Source organism: Ambystoma mexicanum, chromosome 3p (assembly GCF_040938575.1).
Source record: "Ambystoma mexicanum isolate Mex_15411 chromosome 3p, UKY_AmexF1_1, whole genome shotgun sequence".
Taxonomy (NCBI): domain Eukaryota; kingdom Metazoa; phylum Chordata; class Amphibia; order Caudata; family Ambystomatidae; genus Ambystoma; species Ambystoma mexicanum.
In genome coordinates this window covers 940,850,599-940,865,921 of record NC_090925.1, presented here as the reverse complement: position 1 = coordinate 940,865,921, position 15,323 = coordinate 940,850,599, and the positions used below count along the sequence as shown (strand labels likewise).

Genomic DNA, 15,323 nt, shown 5'->3' with positions numbered 1-15,323 from the left:
TTTCGTGCCTCCCAAGCATGCAGCTGTGTCATTTTATTATTTTTAAAAAAAGGTCTCACCAGAAAGCAGTTGCCAGGAAAAGAAAATGTAAAGACCATTCCCAAAAGCTTTTATGAATGAACGTGCCCTTTTCAACAAGATCTATTTCCTTTGCGCTGTTCCAGTCGTACAAATTCACATCCAAAAACAGCTGGAGCGTAAACTTTGCATTCACATCTTGGACTACATCAATGCTTAATAACGTTAATAGCGCGAATCCTCTTTGGCGCGTGGCTTGGATAGATAGCCTCGCACTCTTGCTTTAGATGTCGAGCATAAAAGCGGATCGGAAGGGAGGTTTTGGGGGTCGACAACACCTACATAAAACTAACATTGCAATTAGAGACTTCTTTTCTTAAGACGCCCGAAAACAAACCACCATGCTGCGGGGGGTCATCAAAATGCAAGAATATAAAAAAAAAAAGAAATAAGTAAAAAAATTAATAAACACACCACCACATTTCTCTTTGCACGTTCCCAAAAAGTTAAAATAATCACTTTCCTTACAGTGCCAGGGTAAGTGTTTTCAAGCCGCTTCTTGTGTGCAGGCCATCGTTTATTGCGTTTTTGCTTAAATTGGAAGTTTCTGCGCACTCCAGCATCATCTCGCCTCCTCTGCAGGCCCGGTGTTAGGCGTTTCCTTGTTTTCCCCTCTGGACCTCATACCAGCCCTCAAACCGCGCTGTGATTGGCCCTCTATCGGGAGGAAAGCTCAGGGACAACGCGCTCGCCTTGGAAGCAAGACAGCGCGGAGCAACACAGGTTCGATCCCCGGGTACGTGCTTGTATTAAGCGTGTTATAAATAACCAATTACAACTCCAAGAACACCTCCCATGTCAGCCCCTCTGCCCGGTGCAGCAAAGGGCAGCTCCCAAAGAAGCAGCTCCAGTCCGTGTTGGCACGGGTTAGCTTGCGAGACCTGCAACCGTCAACTAACAGCTACTGACAAGGTAAAAGCGGTTCGGGCAGGGGACGCAGCCATTACTGCAGCCCACTAAACTGACCAACCCAATCTTATGTCATCTTATTCTCTATTAGCATATAGTCTGATGCGTACAGCCCAGATTTTGTACAGTAACCTTATCACGCATTTAGCCTGACTGCTTTGGTAAACAATATGTCTTAAGTATTACTGCATTTACTGTTCTGCCCCCACTTCAGGCCATTCTCCCTCTATCCAGCTGTCCCAAATTTAGGTGCTACCTCAATTACTGTAGTACTTTACTGCTGTGCCCCCATATTAGGCCAATGTCCCTCTATCCAGGTGTCCCAAATCCACATATATCGCTGCACTTACCGTTGTATACTCATGGTTGTGTCCCCATTTTAGGCCATTCTCTCTCTATCCAGGTGTCCCAAATGTAGGTGTGACTGCATTTACTGTTGTGCCCCCTATTTTGGACCTCTCTCGCTCTGTTGTGTTTATAACTGATGGTTTAAAAATAAATGTACTTATATTTTTTACCTGAAACCTTGAGTCAGTGTTTGCTTGTCACAGTAATTGTGGTCCCTTTGTGTAATCTCTGCTACTGCTCATATACTCTTGAGATAAGCCTGGCTTTTCCGCCACTGCTACCACTCTCACATAGTAGTACAGGCTTGTACCAAAGGTAAACTTGTATTGCCACCTGTGGTCTTAATTGTGTGTAGTGGTCCCTAAGGGCACTGCATGGAATTCTGCCTAACACTCATCTAGACCACCGACCTACGACGCAACCTTTGTACTTCATTGAAGCCATTCCAAACATAGCCATCAAACACGACCACCTAATAATCCTCTGGGACTCAACATATAGTTTGAAGAAGATAACGCAAACCCTCAAAATCACTAATAAAGCAACTCAAGACAATGAAAATAGGCCAGATGGTAAAAGGAGCAACACACACACACAAACACACACAGCAGGACACACCCTCGATGCAATCTTCACCAACAAAAACCTGATCTTTACTGCGCCACTAATACAAATACAATGGAGCGATCAATATGCAACGACTTTGCAGACCCTTCAAAAATAAAATCACTGACATATATCGGAGCATACAAAGCAGACCAATCGACCGGACCGTGCACCATGCCCCACCGACCCTGGAACCACAGAATAACCAGCAAAGCTTCACACAAATATCAGTAGAGAGATTAATCGAGCTGGTGAAACTTAGCAATAAAGCAGGATCACCAATGGACCCCTGCGCACCAGACATCTATAAATCAATCCACACACAAGGCACGACATTGCAATACCACAGAAACCTCAACCAATCGCTCTCAACGGGGAGAGTTGCACAGTCTTTCATATCTGCATACATCAAACCACTCCTCAAGGATACTACAGGCGATGTGGAAGACCTCTCCAACTACAGACCAATATCAAACATTGCCTATATGGCAAAACTGCTAGAAACCTAGGTCTACGAACAAACACTGGAACACGTAGAAATACACCAACTATTGGACCAGGCACAAGTAGACTTCAGACCCTTGTGAGAGGGACAAAGACAGCACTTCTCTCTATCTGGGATGACCTAAAGACCAGCGCAGACTCCAACACAAACTCTGCACTGAAACTACTTGACCTCTCTGCAGCGTTCAACACAGTCAACCACAACATCTTGATCAGGAGACTAGAAGAAAAAGGGATCACCAATACGGCCCTGCTCTGGATTAAATCGTTCCCATCTAAAAGAACAGAAACGGGCCCTCCCTTCCCTACGCTCCCTGAAGGGGCCCATGAAGGAGATGGCAGCGGCATATCAGGATGTGACAGGGGCAAAAGCGGTGTAGAAATCCAGCATCCAGGACACAGGGTGGAGGAGGCATCGCCACTAAATGTCCCTGCAGACAACCCATAACCCTACAATCGGCACCTGACAATTCTATATTCCTGGATCAAACTGTTCGTCCCGGGGAACCATGCCCCAGTCCTCGCACGATTGCTGGAGACGCCCCTAGGCACTTGCCTAGGGGCAGGACAAGAAGAACACATTGCAGCGGAGGATAGCACAGGGGCAATTTTCTAGCCTTGGAAGCAAGACCACGTAGAGCAACAGAGGTTCGAACCATCCACGCTTATAAACCTAACTCGGGTATTAAGCGTGTAATAAAAAAACAATTAACTAAATCCTCGTCATCTACATAGACAGGGTGCCCTTTCTCTGACCCTGCCAGCTGGGCCACGACTGATCTGGGCAGTCTTTTTCTTGTTGCTTGTCGAGAGTCTTCCTTTGAGGAAACCCCTGCTGGCACAACTGGGCTGGTTGGTGATGGGCAGACCCTTGCGAAATGGTCTTCTTTCCCGCAACTCCCGCATGTGTGTCCTTTGGCTGGGCAATCATTTGCGTGTGGCAGGCCCCATCCACTGCGTGCATACTGTTGCGCCCGTCTCCTTCAATGGCCACTCCCCTTTTCTCAGCGGCTTACATCCTTGCCACTTGCTCACGGCACACAACTCCTCTAGTTTCACCTGCTGCATGGGGGCTTCCAGCTTTAAGTGCAGCCTGGAGACGTCCACAGCAGATGCTCGTATCTCTGCAAGCTCCTGGGATCGTCCCAATTCCAGGATCTTTTCCAAGATTAACCCTGGCTCCCTGAGGACCTGTTTCCTCAATGTAACCGAGCTGCAGCTATAGATTATTTGAGCCCTAATCTCGTTGTCCAATGCGCAGAAAAGCACGATGTTACGAAGTTTGCAATGAAATGCGTCAAAGCTCTCTCCTTCCTCCTGTCTCGCACATCTCATTCTGAACCATTCGTAATCACGGTTAATAATGGGCATGAAGTATTCATTCAGTGTTGCAATGGCGGCGGCATGATTGATCCCTGGGATGCAGAGTTTTGAACAACTTTTGAACAGCGGGTCTGCTGAATATAGCAAAGTTGGAAGTTTTTCCCTCTCAATCTCCACAACATCAAAATAAAGTTTGAGGTTTTCCACCCACCCTGTCCATCGGGGTCCCAGACTGGCAGGTGCTCCCACCACATCAAAGACACAGTGGCGCTAGCTGTCCATGTTGCCGGAATGCCCCACCAGCCGCCTGGGCGCCCTCCCCATCATACCCCATGGCGGGTATTAAATGTTGGTGTGACCTGCGCATGCGTCAGCAGGTGTGCCACTGTAAATCAAAATGTATCTTGACAAAAGGGGTGCACGAGCACTCACTGGGAGTCGCAACCCCTTGGTGTCCACACTACGCCCTAGGACCATTTGCCTGATCCTGGTCGGCAAACCTCCTTTCTGGAAGCCACCTACCTGGATTGGCTGGTGTAGCCTTTATAGCAGCCAATAGCACGCCAGCAAGGTGTGAGCTGGCCCACAGGAGCGAAGGACCACAGGGATAAGGACAACTGCTTGTCCATCCCTGTACAGCCCTTCCAACCACCAACGCCGCTGAACCCGTGTCACTTGCTGTGACGGTCAAGGGTAAGTCAATGCTCTACAACTATTACATTAAGGGCAGCTGCAAACGCCCACATCCTAGCGGGAGCTGCATTAAACTTTGGTAACCCCTATAACAAACACCCGCCATCCAAAGTGAACTTTACCACGGCACACCCCCGGCCTGATATCCATTGCATTACTCCCTGTCGCACTGCCATCGGAGTGCATCTGAAGTAACTCGGCCAGACCTTTTACATCTATCGCGCACACTACCCACCGTGAACGTACTTTTATACCGAGAAAATCCCACTCCTACAAGACACATCTAAACCGGATTACCCAGCTCCTGCACGCCTTCCATTAACTCTGCGTGGTAAGTGGCACGGCCTATACAACCTGCCCCAATAGTGACCGACCCCTAACCTGGTCCTTAACACTGTGCGATTGTCCTACACTGTCTCCCGTTCTGTACTGTGAATTGCTCTGCTTGCACACTGTACTACCAGCCCCCTTGGCAACCTTAAAGTGATGTTTGAACATACTATGATACTCCAACATATGTACTATAAATAGGAACACACCTTACGATTGCGCATTGCCTTATCTGCCCCATGGTGACCTTAACATGATGCCTGAATGCACTGTCACTCCGATATGTAATGATGCCACTCTGATTTCTAAGTGATTTCATGCCGCAACTATCGAATTATATGACCCATGCCATTTACCAGCCCTAAACTGCCATAACCTGATATCTGATTCCAATGTCATACCAATATGCAATTAGGTCATCTCAATTTCTATGTGATTCTCATGCTGCAATTACACTTTGCTATGACTGCTACTAGCTAAGCAAACCACCCCAGGTTGAAACAGCACACACCTGCTACACGGCCCTATTACCATACTCCATGACCCATACCACTAGGTGAACCCCTTGGTTACAACCTGCCAGACCAAACCTACATTGTGAGACCTTAGCCTAGCCAGATAATTTCAGCAAAGTAAGGGAAGTCACTTGACCCCTTAACCACTCTAACTACCATGTGTAGAAATCTGACCGTTCAGACCCTACTAACTACTATCATGGCCTTTGCTACCTACAGCACTAGCCCCCCCCCCCCTCACAGACAGAAACTTGAGACTTAGGGCAAGACTACCTTGCATATATGAACCCAAAAGAAATAGTGTAAATAATACTGTTAGACTCCCAATTACACAGACCCACTTGGATAAGCAAACTCAAGACACAAAACCTTCAATTCCGACCCCAAGTCCCACTTACTCTCAGAAAAAGAAACATCAGAGACCAAATACACACATACACAAACCTGTAAGTAATCCCACTCCTAAGAATACTTTGTCACTTATTGGATCCCTTATCAATGCCAGATCCATGGTAACCCATGCAACTGAAATTGCTGACATACTAAACAACAATAATATCGACCTCCTTGCCATAACAGAAACTTGGCTCCACGAGGCAGCAGGACCTTCCCTGATGCTAGCCGTGCCTGACAACTACCAGATCCACAGAGTAGATAGACCAATGCTAAAGTCGGTGGCCTAGCCATCATCGCTAAAACTACTCTGCCTATCAGACTCACCACCTCACCTCCCTGTGCTTCCTGCGAAGTACTCTCAGCAAAATTGCAACTTTCTAATAACCTCACGCTAACTATCCATTTGATCTACAGGCCCCCAAGTCCCTTGGGAACCTTTGAAGACGACCTTACCACCCTCATAGCTAACAATACTCAAAACCACTTGCAAACGTAGTTGGGCGACTTTAACATTGGCTTTAATGAGCCAGATAACAAAAATGCCCTCTCTATAACAGCCATCCTAAATGACCAAGGCTTTCCCAATAAAGTCCTCACCTCCATACACGTTAAAGGCAGAACCCTCGACTGGGTATCCGAACTTAACTGCAACATAGTCATTACTGACATCATCCCTCAACCATGGACTGACCACTATCTAATAAACTTCACTGCCACACTTGTTCTCCCTAGCCCTAAAATTATCAAAATGATACCACCACTCCCCACCAGAAGCAAAAAAGACATCACTACAGAAAAACTCATCCCCCTCCTCCTGCCCATTATTAAGGACCTGGAAAATAATACTGACCCAGATACGCTAGTAGACACCTTTAATAAAGCCATGTCTCACTCACTACATACTATCGCACCACCCAAACTACGCAAAGCTAAGCAAGAAGCCTACCTTAACGCGTGGTTCACACCCAAATTTAAGGACCTCAGAAAGCAGAAAAGAAAACTCCAAACTATCTGGCGCAATTCGCCCACAGACAACAATAAAGCTAACTTAACCCAATTCTCCAAATATTACAAGACAGAAATCATCAATACAAAAAAGAGCTTATTCAATGACAGAATTACTAATGCGAAATCTAATACCAAGGAACTCTTCGCCATCCTCCGAGAAATGGAATCCCCCATTCAACCAACTGACACGGTCCCCAAGGACAAGATATGGTGTACTAACATACAGAACGCCCTATCGAATAAAATTTCCACCCTCCAACACAAAATAACTAATAAAAAGGACTCCCTCTCTCCTACTGATCAACAAGTACCTCTAGCAACTGAACCTAATACTATCTCGCCGTTTAGCTTTAAACCTATCTCCATCATCGACACTGAAAAGGTTATCCTTTCACTGAAGCCATCTAACTGTAAGGGCGACAGCTGCCCAGCACAAATAATAAAAGGATGCAGCTACAGATTTAGCCCCTTTTACCTCGAAGCTTATCAACTCCTCTTTTAAATCCAACACTGTGCCGGCCAACCTAAAAGAATCTTGGGTCCTCCCCTTACTAAAAAAACAAACCCTTGATCCGTCCATCCCAACTAATTATAGGCCTATCACCACCGTACCTTTCCTACTAAAAATCATAGATAGGCTACTCTATCTCCAAATTCAAGATTACTTAGAAGCTAACCATCTACTAGGCTTGCGCCAATCGGGCTGCCGCCCTCTCCATGGTACCGAAACAGCCTTGATAGATCTTAAAACTAAAATGGAGGAATTCAAGGATAGTGGGAAAACAGCGTTGCTACTCCTCCTGGACTTGTCAGCAGCCTTTGACTTGGTGGATCATGCAGTATTATGCAACCACCTCAATTTCGCTGCCAATTTCACACGGGAAGCTATAGCATTGGTCCAATCCTTTCTAGCCAACCGGACCATGAGAGTCTTTTCCACCTCTACCTGTGCTGATCCCATCCAAATCACATGTGGAGTCCCACAGGGCTCCTGTGTCTCACCTACTATGTACAACATTTTCACCAAGCCACTGTTCGACAAGTTGGACAGACTGGGTGTCACCTACACTAACTATACAGATGACACTCAGATCCTCATACCCCTTTCGGCAACTATGAAGCGGACCTGGCCTTGGTGAATAAAATATACATCCTCATTCAGGCATGGATGGCCACCCATGGCCTCTGCCTGAACGACGATAAAACTGAAATCCTGCTCCTCGGATCAGACCATAACCTAACTAAACTCACCCCGGACTATGCCTCATTTAACATCGACAATAATACTATTAAGGTTATGCGAGAGGTAAAAACTCTAGGTTTTTACCTTGACTCAGCGCTCACCCTTAAAAAGAAGTGAATTCCCTTGCCTCTACAACCACCTATACTTGTAAACTCATCCGTGCTGCCAGACCATTCCTGTCCAGTGCCAGTTGCCTCACCCTGGCCAATGCCCTTATGTCTAGACTGGACTACTGTAACGCCCTATACTGAGGAGCAAATAAGGCGTCATTGACAAACTCCAAAGATTACAAAATAACGCCCTAAGAGCAGCTTTGAATATCCCACGCAGAGAACACATCTCCAAATACCGGACTGAGGCCCATTGGCTAAAGATAAAGGACAGAATCCTCCTTAAAACTATTTCTCTCACATCGAAATGCCTAGACAATCAAGCACCCCCTTACCTAGTTGAAATTATCAACTGGAGACCCTCAAACCGACCGACGAGATCTGCCAACACCTTCCTACTCGAAGTCCCTAGATTTAAACTAACCACGGCGGGAGGATCTAGCTTCCCTGTTAGAGCGGCACAATCATGGAACATACTCCCACTTGACCTCAGACGCCCATCACCTTACACCAGATTTAGAAGGAACGCTCTCAAGTGGCTGCACGACAGCTAACCTCACCCTTATCTAGTTAATCATGATATACATATGTTAATACCGAATCCTTCTAATGCTGACCCATTATGACCCTATATGTACTGTATCATTTGTTGTAAGTCACTTCTGTTTTGTAGTAGCCTGTGTCAGGAGCTGTAACTAAGTTTCGAGTCTACTTGTACTGTTTGCGCCCAGCTGCCCAAGGGCTTGGCGCGCATTATCAAATAAACAAACAAACTACAGCAAAGGTGCAAATCTGTCTCACTCCTCCAGCAGACTTCAGGACCCTTATACTCCTCGCGAGGCCAGAATCCCTCTGACGCACCTGAGAGCACAGCACCCGGATTCTACACCAGGAAAGAACCCCCCCCCTCCATCGATTTTCCGGTAAAGGCAACCGTCTGCAGGTGCAGCAGGATGGTCAACTGCACTTTCCTCTTTCACTCAGTGTCTACTGATAAACCTACCAAACCGCACGTTGGTGTCCCACAGAGTGTCCATTGTCTGGCCCATGAGGAGGCACTGCAGGTGCAGTAAGTTGGTCGAGTCCGGAGCTATTTGAGGCAACCCATGCAGATAATTCAACTATAGACCCTGCACATAGGCTTTAACCACCAATCGCAGCGTGTGTCCAAATCTATTAAGCTTTTTTTTTTTTTTTTTATCACCGCTGCTGGACCTGGGATTCGCAGGGGCCTTTTCACCCTTCACGTAGCACCGACACAGAGCGCGTTCAATTTCACTGCTTGGCAGCCTGGTTGTGATGAAGGATGAGCACGAGCAGCCACACACGACTCCTGTCCTGCTGCGGTGCAGCAAAAGCACCAGCAACCACAGACTTCAACATGGAATACTTCCTACGATCACCGCTGACTGCCACAGGATCTTTGAGGTCCTGTCGGCACAGCGACCCACAGGATGGCAGCCAAGCCGCTTGGGAGAACTGGGCCGGGACGCACACACGTTCCTCTCAGGCAGCGGATGCCGCTTCACCATGGCACAAACTCCTCGCTTCACCATGGCACAAACTCCTCGTCGCCAATGTTGTGTCCAGCTCGGTTGCATCTGGGCCGGACACACAACCACTGGGAGGCACCCAGCAGGGTCAGGTTTGCTGCAGTCATGTAGCTCCAATCAGGGTAGCACAGCACCCTATGATGGTCAGGATCACCCGACCGGGTCCAGACACTGAGGGCACCCAGCGCCCTCAACTCTTGGAACAGTGGGCACACAGGCCAAGGCTCACTCAAAGGCCGGGATCACACGGCTAACCCAGTACACAATAATGCACGGACACCAGAGGGACATTCTCTAAGTCGCTAGCTGCATAGATATTTGGCGTGTTACAGCACAGAGTACAGCACTACTGCACAGGTAGCAATTTTTTTATGCAGCACCACCACATGGGTGTGGTGCATTGCTATATGTGTTACCAGATTAACATGACATAAGTAAAGCCAGGCTATTCAGTCAAAAACGATTTTAACATATAAGATGCAAATCTATTTTTACAGTTAAAAGCACACGTGCACATTCAAAAATGCACACTATTTTTCACCTGAAATGCCTATGGTGCAAAAGACACATTTGAAAATTAATAACTAACATTATTAATAACTAACCTGACTAATAAAACTGCATTTAACATAACCCACTAATAAAAATGTGTCTCCACTGCAGAAATAGGCCTACTCTGAAAGTGAACTTTTAAACGAACATTCATTTTTTTTTCTTTTTCTCTGCTGCTCTGTCCACATAACTCAGGAAGCCAAGGGCTCGAAGGTACAGGAAATCAGTTGGTTACAAATGGTTACTGTAAAAAGGAGCCATTGTGTAGAGAGGGAGGATGTGGCATGATTAATTTCTGATTGGAGCAGCGTCATAGCAAGTATCATGCTAGAGGCAGTGATGAGAGTTTTTGCTGGGGGGAGTTTGAAGAGAGGGGGAAGACAGTCGGGATTTGGAGAGCTGGGAGAAGGACCGGTTTTCCTGGTTGGAGCATTTCTGCTGAAAAAGCTGAGAGTTCCAGGCAATAACCCCGGTTTGAGAACGAAAGACGCTTGTTTTCACCGGGGTTAATCTTCAAGGGAGCCACATTCAGAAAGAGAACAGCTGAAGAAAACTCAGGCTGAACAGATAAGGTAATTACAGAAGTGTGGGGGCTGAGTGTGTACGTGAATATTCAGTCAGTGTAGGAAAGGAGATTCCTGTGCTTTAATCACATGTTAATGTTGCAAATTGAGTTCTCGTCTCCGCCACTCTATTTTCAGTGTATCACAGACAATGCTGTTACTGTGCTATTTTATTTATTTCTGTAAAGAGTGAGATCGTGTTTAAATGCAACTTTTATAATACACAAAAATATTTGAAAGCAGACGGGTGGTGTTTTATATTTACCAAAGCAGTGCTGATGATGTGGGGAGATGTTTAGACAGTGCAATTGTCATTTTCAAGGTAGCTAAACATCAAATTTGGTTGCAGCCGTGTGCACAATGTAATTTAGTATGAGCAGTTATAACTAACTGTGTGTGTTGTAGTTTGTCGGAGGTCTATGAGTCGACAAAAAGGGAGGCCCAGGACATAGTTCACTACCGTATATAAGATAGTGAAAATACCACATGATAGCTCGCTGCCGTAGATAAGACAGAGAGAAATTGCCCATGGTGGCACACTAAAAATGAAAATGTGGTGTTCCAGAAATGCAAGCCTGAGGTCTCTCTAGCGATTACACGAAAAATCTAAGCAAAAATAAGGGATTCTGGATATTGGGGCCACAAATAAAACAAGGGAATTATGCTCACCAAAATACCACCAACCACGCATACCAACCAAGCATACCAAATATGCATGTCTGGGTGCTGAAATAATGCATGTCCATTGTATTATTGTTGTACATGGCCCAATCTGAATACAAGGAGTGATTGTTGCTAAGTTATTTTTCGGCGGTAAGAAAATACTGTCAGGCCCCAAATCTCCACAAAATACCCTACACTGCACGTGTGCACATAGGCCCCTTTTTAATAACTCCCGTCATGACTCATGCTCTTAAACGTTAAACACATCACTGTTAAAAGGGACCACACCACAGTCCATAAGTCTAAAAATAAAATGTGTGGGAGGGTTGGGGCAAAATATGGAGACTCAAAGCCAGTGGGGGCATCTAGTGTTATCAATTGCTCGAAGGCATAAGACTAACCGGATGTGATGTTCATGTTTCGAGGCTCGCATATAAAACGAGCAAAGCGGAACACCATTAACAGATCAAAGCTGTCGGCAAGATAAAGTTCTCTTGACAAGGTTTGACAGACACACCCACATGCATAAAATATTCTACGCGTGGGACCGACATGCTCAAAGGGGAAACGCACGTTCTAAGTGATGCATGAGGTTTCTCTTCAGTCCACAAAAGCCGTTTAGAGCAGCACGGTTGTATAACGCACCCGACAACACAAGGGAAAAGGCTTATTAACGCCCCCCCCCCCCCGCAGGCACGTGACACATGGTGATAACCTCTCCAGATTGGCGTGGAAGGGTGATGTATTACGAAGGACGGGTGAGTTGTGTTACTGAGGGACTGAGCTCAGCACATCCCGGGGACAAGTGACGCACTTGAGCGGCTCGGGTCAAGGCCAAGCCACAAAGCGACCTTACTCCAGATGTGTCGTAGTACCTATGTGACCCCTTTCAGAACCCTGGCGCACTTTCTTCGCTCCAAAGGCACCAACTACCTCCTTCGAGCGATCCCACAAAATTAACGCACCAGCCCCGCGACTAGAATACAGAGACCTGCCGCTCCCGGAGCCCACCGGCATACAGTCTTCCAAAACACCCAGCTTTCACGCTGTCCTAGTATGGTATATGCGCTGCCAACAAACCCAGAGTCTGGTGTGTTAGACCCTCTCCTGCTTTCGCCTCACCCTGGCTTTATTTATTTTTTTAAAGGGACTTTCGTGGAGCGGGGCCACGTTTTTTTACACATCCGTACCTGTGATTTGTCCTGCCTCCTGTCACTTATAGTCGAGAAGCGCTATCATTGGCCGCCAGGTGGAAGGGGCTGTCCACCAATACCCCTTGAGCAACAGCAGGCCTGAGACAGGCCTGGGAAAGGCTTATTCTATGCCGGGTGCTGTGGCGCCGTTTGGGGCAGCAAGTGACAGGAGCTCGCCGAAGGCGCGGGAGCTCTCATGCAGGAAGTAGGAAACGACTGAAGGGGGTACATACACCAAAACAGAGCAATAACTTCCCAGACTTAGTTTACAGACCCGCGTGCATAAGAAGGCATCATCTCCGTACGTACCTGTGCTCTGTCCACCGCTGCCAGCACTACACTGCTTCCCGCTCAGGCTACCAATCCCCGTTCAGGTCCCCTCACCCTATGAGTGGCTCCCGATGCACAGCCGGCGCGCCCCCTGCACTTGCACAGATGGAGCGGGGTGTGCGCGCGCTTCTCAGGGGGGGTGGGGGGGACGCTGTCAGCCACGCGCCACGAAGAGAGAGAAGCGGGCGCGAGGAGCACGCACGCGGCCTCTGACGTCTGTCCTCTATAACCGTCCCCGCCCGCTGCCGGCCCTGTGTATGTGAAGGCGGTGTAAGGAAACGGGAACCAGGACTCTGAGAAACGCAAGCAATCTTTCTGCACGGACATTCAACATTGAGAAAACCAGTGTTTATGTGGAGAGGGGCCACAACAACAGTGTCTTTGTAGAGGAACGGTGCACATTGGGACATAGTTGCACGGTGAACGCGAACGAGAGAAGGCCTAGATCCCTTATTTCGCAAAAAGAGTTTTTGCAAATGTTAACCCTTTTCACATTTGTTTTAGCAGTAAATCAAATCCGTTTGCGTAATAACACTAGTTCTATCGGGAGAAAAAGCGGCTAATCCACAACTTAAAATACGAAACGACTTAGTGAGTCTTATTTTAGAAGAATACCGCTGGTTTTGTCTTCCAGAAGAAAGGTTCACGCAGAATCCAATATACTCTACAGCGTTCCTTAGTAATGGGTATAGTGGATGACTGAATCGCACGACGTGCTAATAATCACGCTTTGATTCTGGTCGTTTTAAATAACCACTGAATGTCACATCATGCTAATAAAATTTTGATTATACGTTATTTTAGTGACCATTGTCTTATTATTATTTTCGTGAGAAATTAGTCCGGGACAGAGTAGCAGAAGTGCCATTATAGAAAATGACATCACTCTGACAACCTTGTGATGGGTAGCCGGGGGCCAGGCCTGGAGGGCTCGTGGAGCGCAGCGCGGGCAGGCACGCAGTAAGAGGACACAGACACGATAGCTCTGCAGTCAAAGTGGGAACAGCCCTTGGATAGCTTTTCACACCTCTTTATTCACCTGCCCGCGTGACTTGCATCACGTGGACATCGCATCCCTTTCCAACTTTGGACGACAACAAACATACAACTGGGTAATGCAACAATGGATTTTTCTCTCTTTTCTGAATGTTCTCCTCTCCACGGAGTGCTCCTCGATTCGGGACTGTCACTCTTGCGCTCGGGTGTAGATGGCATTCAAGACATACCCCTGAAGTCGGGTGGAAGGTATTAGCTGCTTCCGGAGCGAGTAGCGTTCCCATTCTTGCTGTGGGGTGAGGGTTCGGTGTGAACGGTGATCTTTGTCCTCTGCTGGTATGTCCCTGGGTGGTCTGACTTCTCGCCTCTCTTCCTCTGCCTGGGGGCGGGCCTCGGCTCGGTCCTGGTTCTCCCTGGACTCTTCCCACAGGGTTGGCGGGGTCTGCCGGAAGTGTGACGCATTCCGTGTTAGGGTCTCTAGCCCTCTCGTGGCTGTGACTAGACCGTGTTCGCGGTGGGTGATTGTCCAGGGCTGTGACTCGAATTGAAGAGACATCTTTCCTTTTTGTGCTCTGTTTCTCACAAGGGCTGTATCTCCCACTTGGAGGCCACTTGGGGCAGCCCTTCAGGTTCTGTCTTCCTCGGGTGTTGTATTCCTGTCTTCGACGTTCAACTTGTTCCAGGTCTACTGCGTGGGGTCCTCCATGAGTGGAGGCGGTCCTGTTTGGACTCCAAACATTACGAGCGCTGGACTGACTTGAGTAGCTGAATGCAGGGTCCGCCGGTATGTCCGGATGAATCTGTACAGTGTCCGCCGGTATGTCCGGATGAATCTGTACAGTTCGAGCATCCATGGTCTTCCCTTGTATTTTTCAGTTCTCACTGATTTGTTGATAGATGCCATACATTTTTCAGTGTCGCCATTGGCCTGGGGCCAGTATGGGGTGATGTGGTGGTGCTGGATCCCCAAGCTGTCAATACATCGTTTGAATTCTTTACTTGAGAATGGAGGGCCGTTGTCACTTTTCATTGAGGAAGGCATGCCGTGTATTGCGAACATCTTCTCCAGCGCGGTGGTGACTGATGCCGCGTCTGTTGAGGCAACTGGCTCAACCTCTGGGTACCAGGAGTACTCATCGATGGCTACTAGGAGATATGTTTCATTGGCAATGATGCAAAAGTCAGTGTTTATGGCCTCCCAGCAGCGCTTTCTTCTTGGGAGGCAAGCCAGGGGTTCTGGGGGGCCTGGCCGATATGTTGCTAATCAAGCTGTGCAGGTTTCAACTAGGGCCACTACCTTCTGCTGTATTTGTGGCATCCATATACACGATTTGAGGAATGCTTGGTCTTTTTTTTATACCTTGGTGGCCTTCGTGTGCTAGCTTGAGGGCCCTTTCGTGGGGGCTGACT

At 47.5% G+C, this 15,323-nt stretch overlaps 1 protein-coding gene across 2 annotated transcripts in view; it reads right to left on the bottom strand.

The window, feature by feature from the left end:
* PHF20 (PHD finger protein 20) overlaps positions 1-13,129 on the bottom strand; it is a 2,392,123-nt gene extending 2,378,994 nt beyond the window's left edge. For both annotated transcript variants that reach the window (XM_069652246.1, XM_069652248.1), the window contains exon 1: positions 12,897-13,129. The gene's annotated coding sequence lies outside the window, so the exon portion shown is untranslated. The remainder of the gene's footprint in view (positions 1-12,896) is intronic.
* Between the last annotated feature and the right edge of the window lie 2,194 nt (positions 13,130-15,323).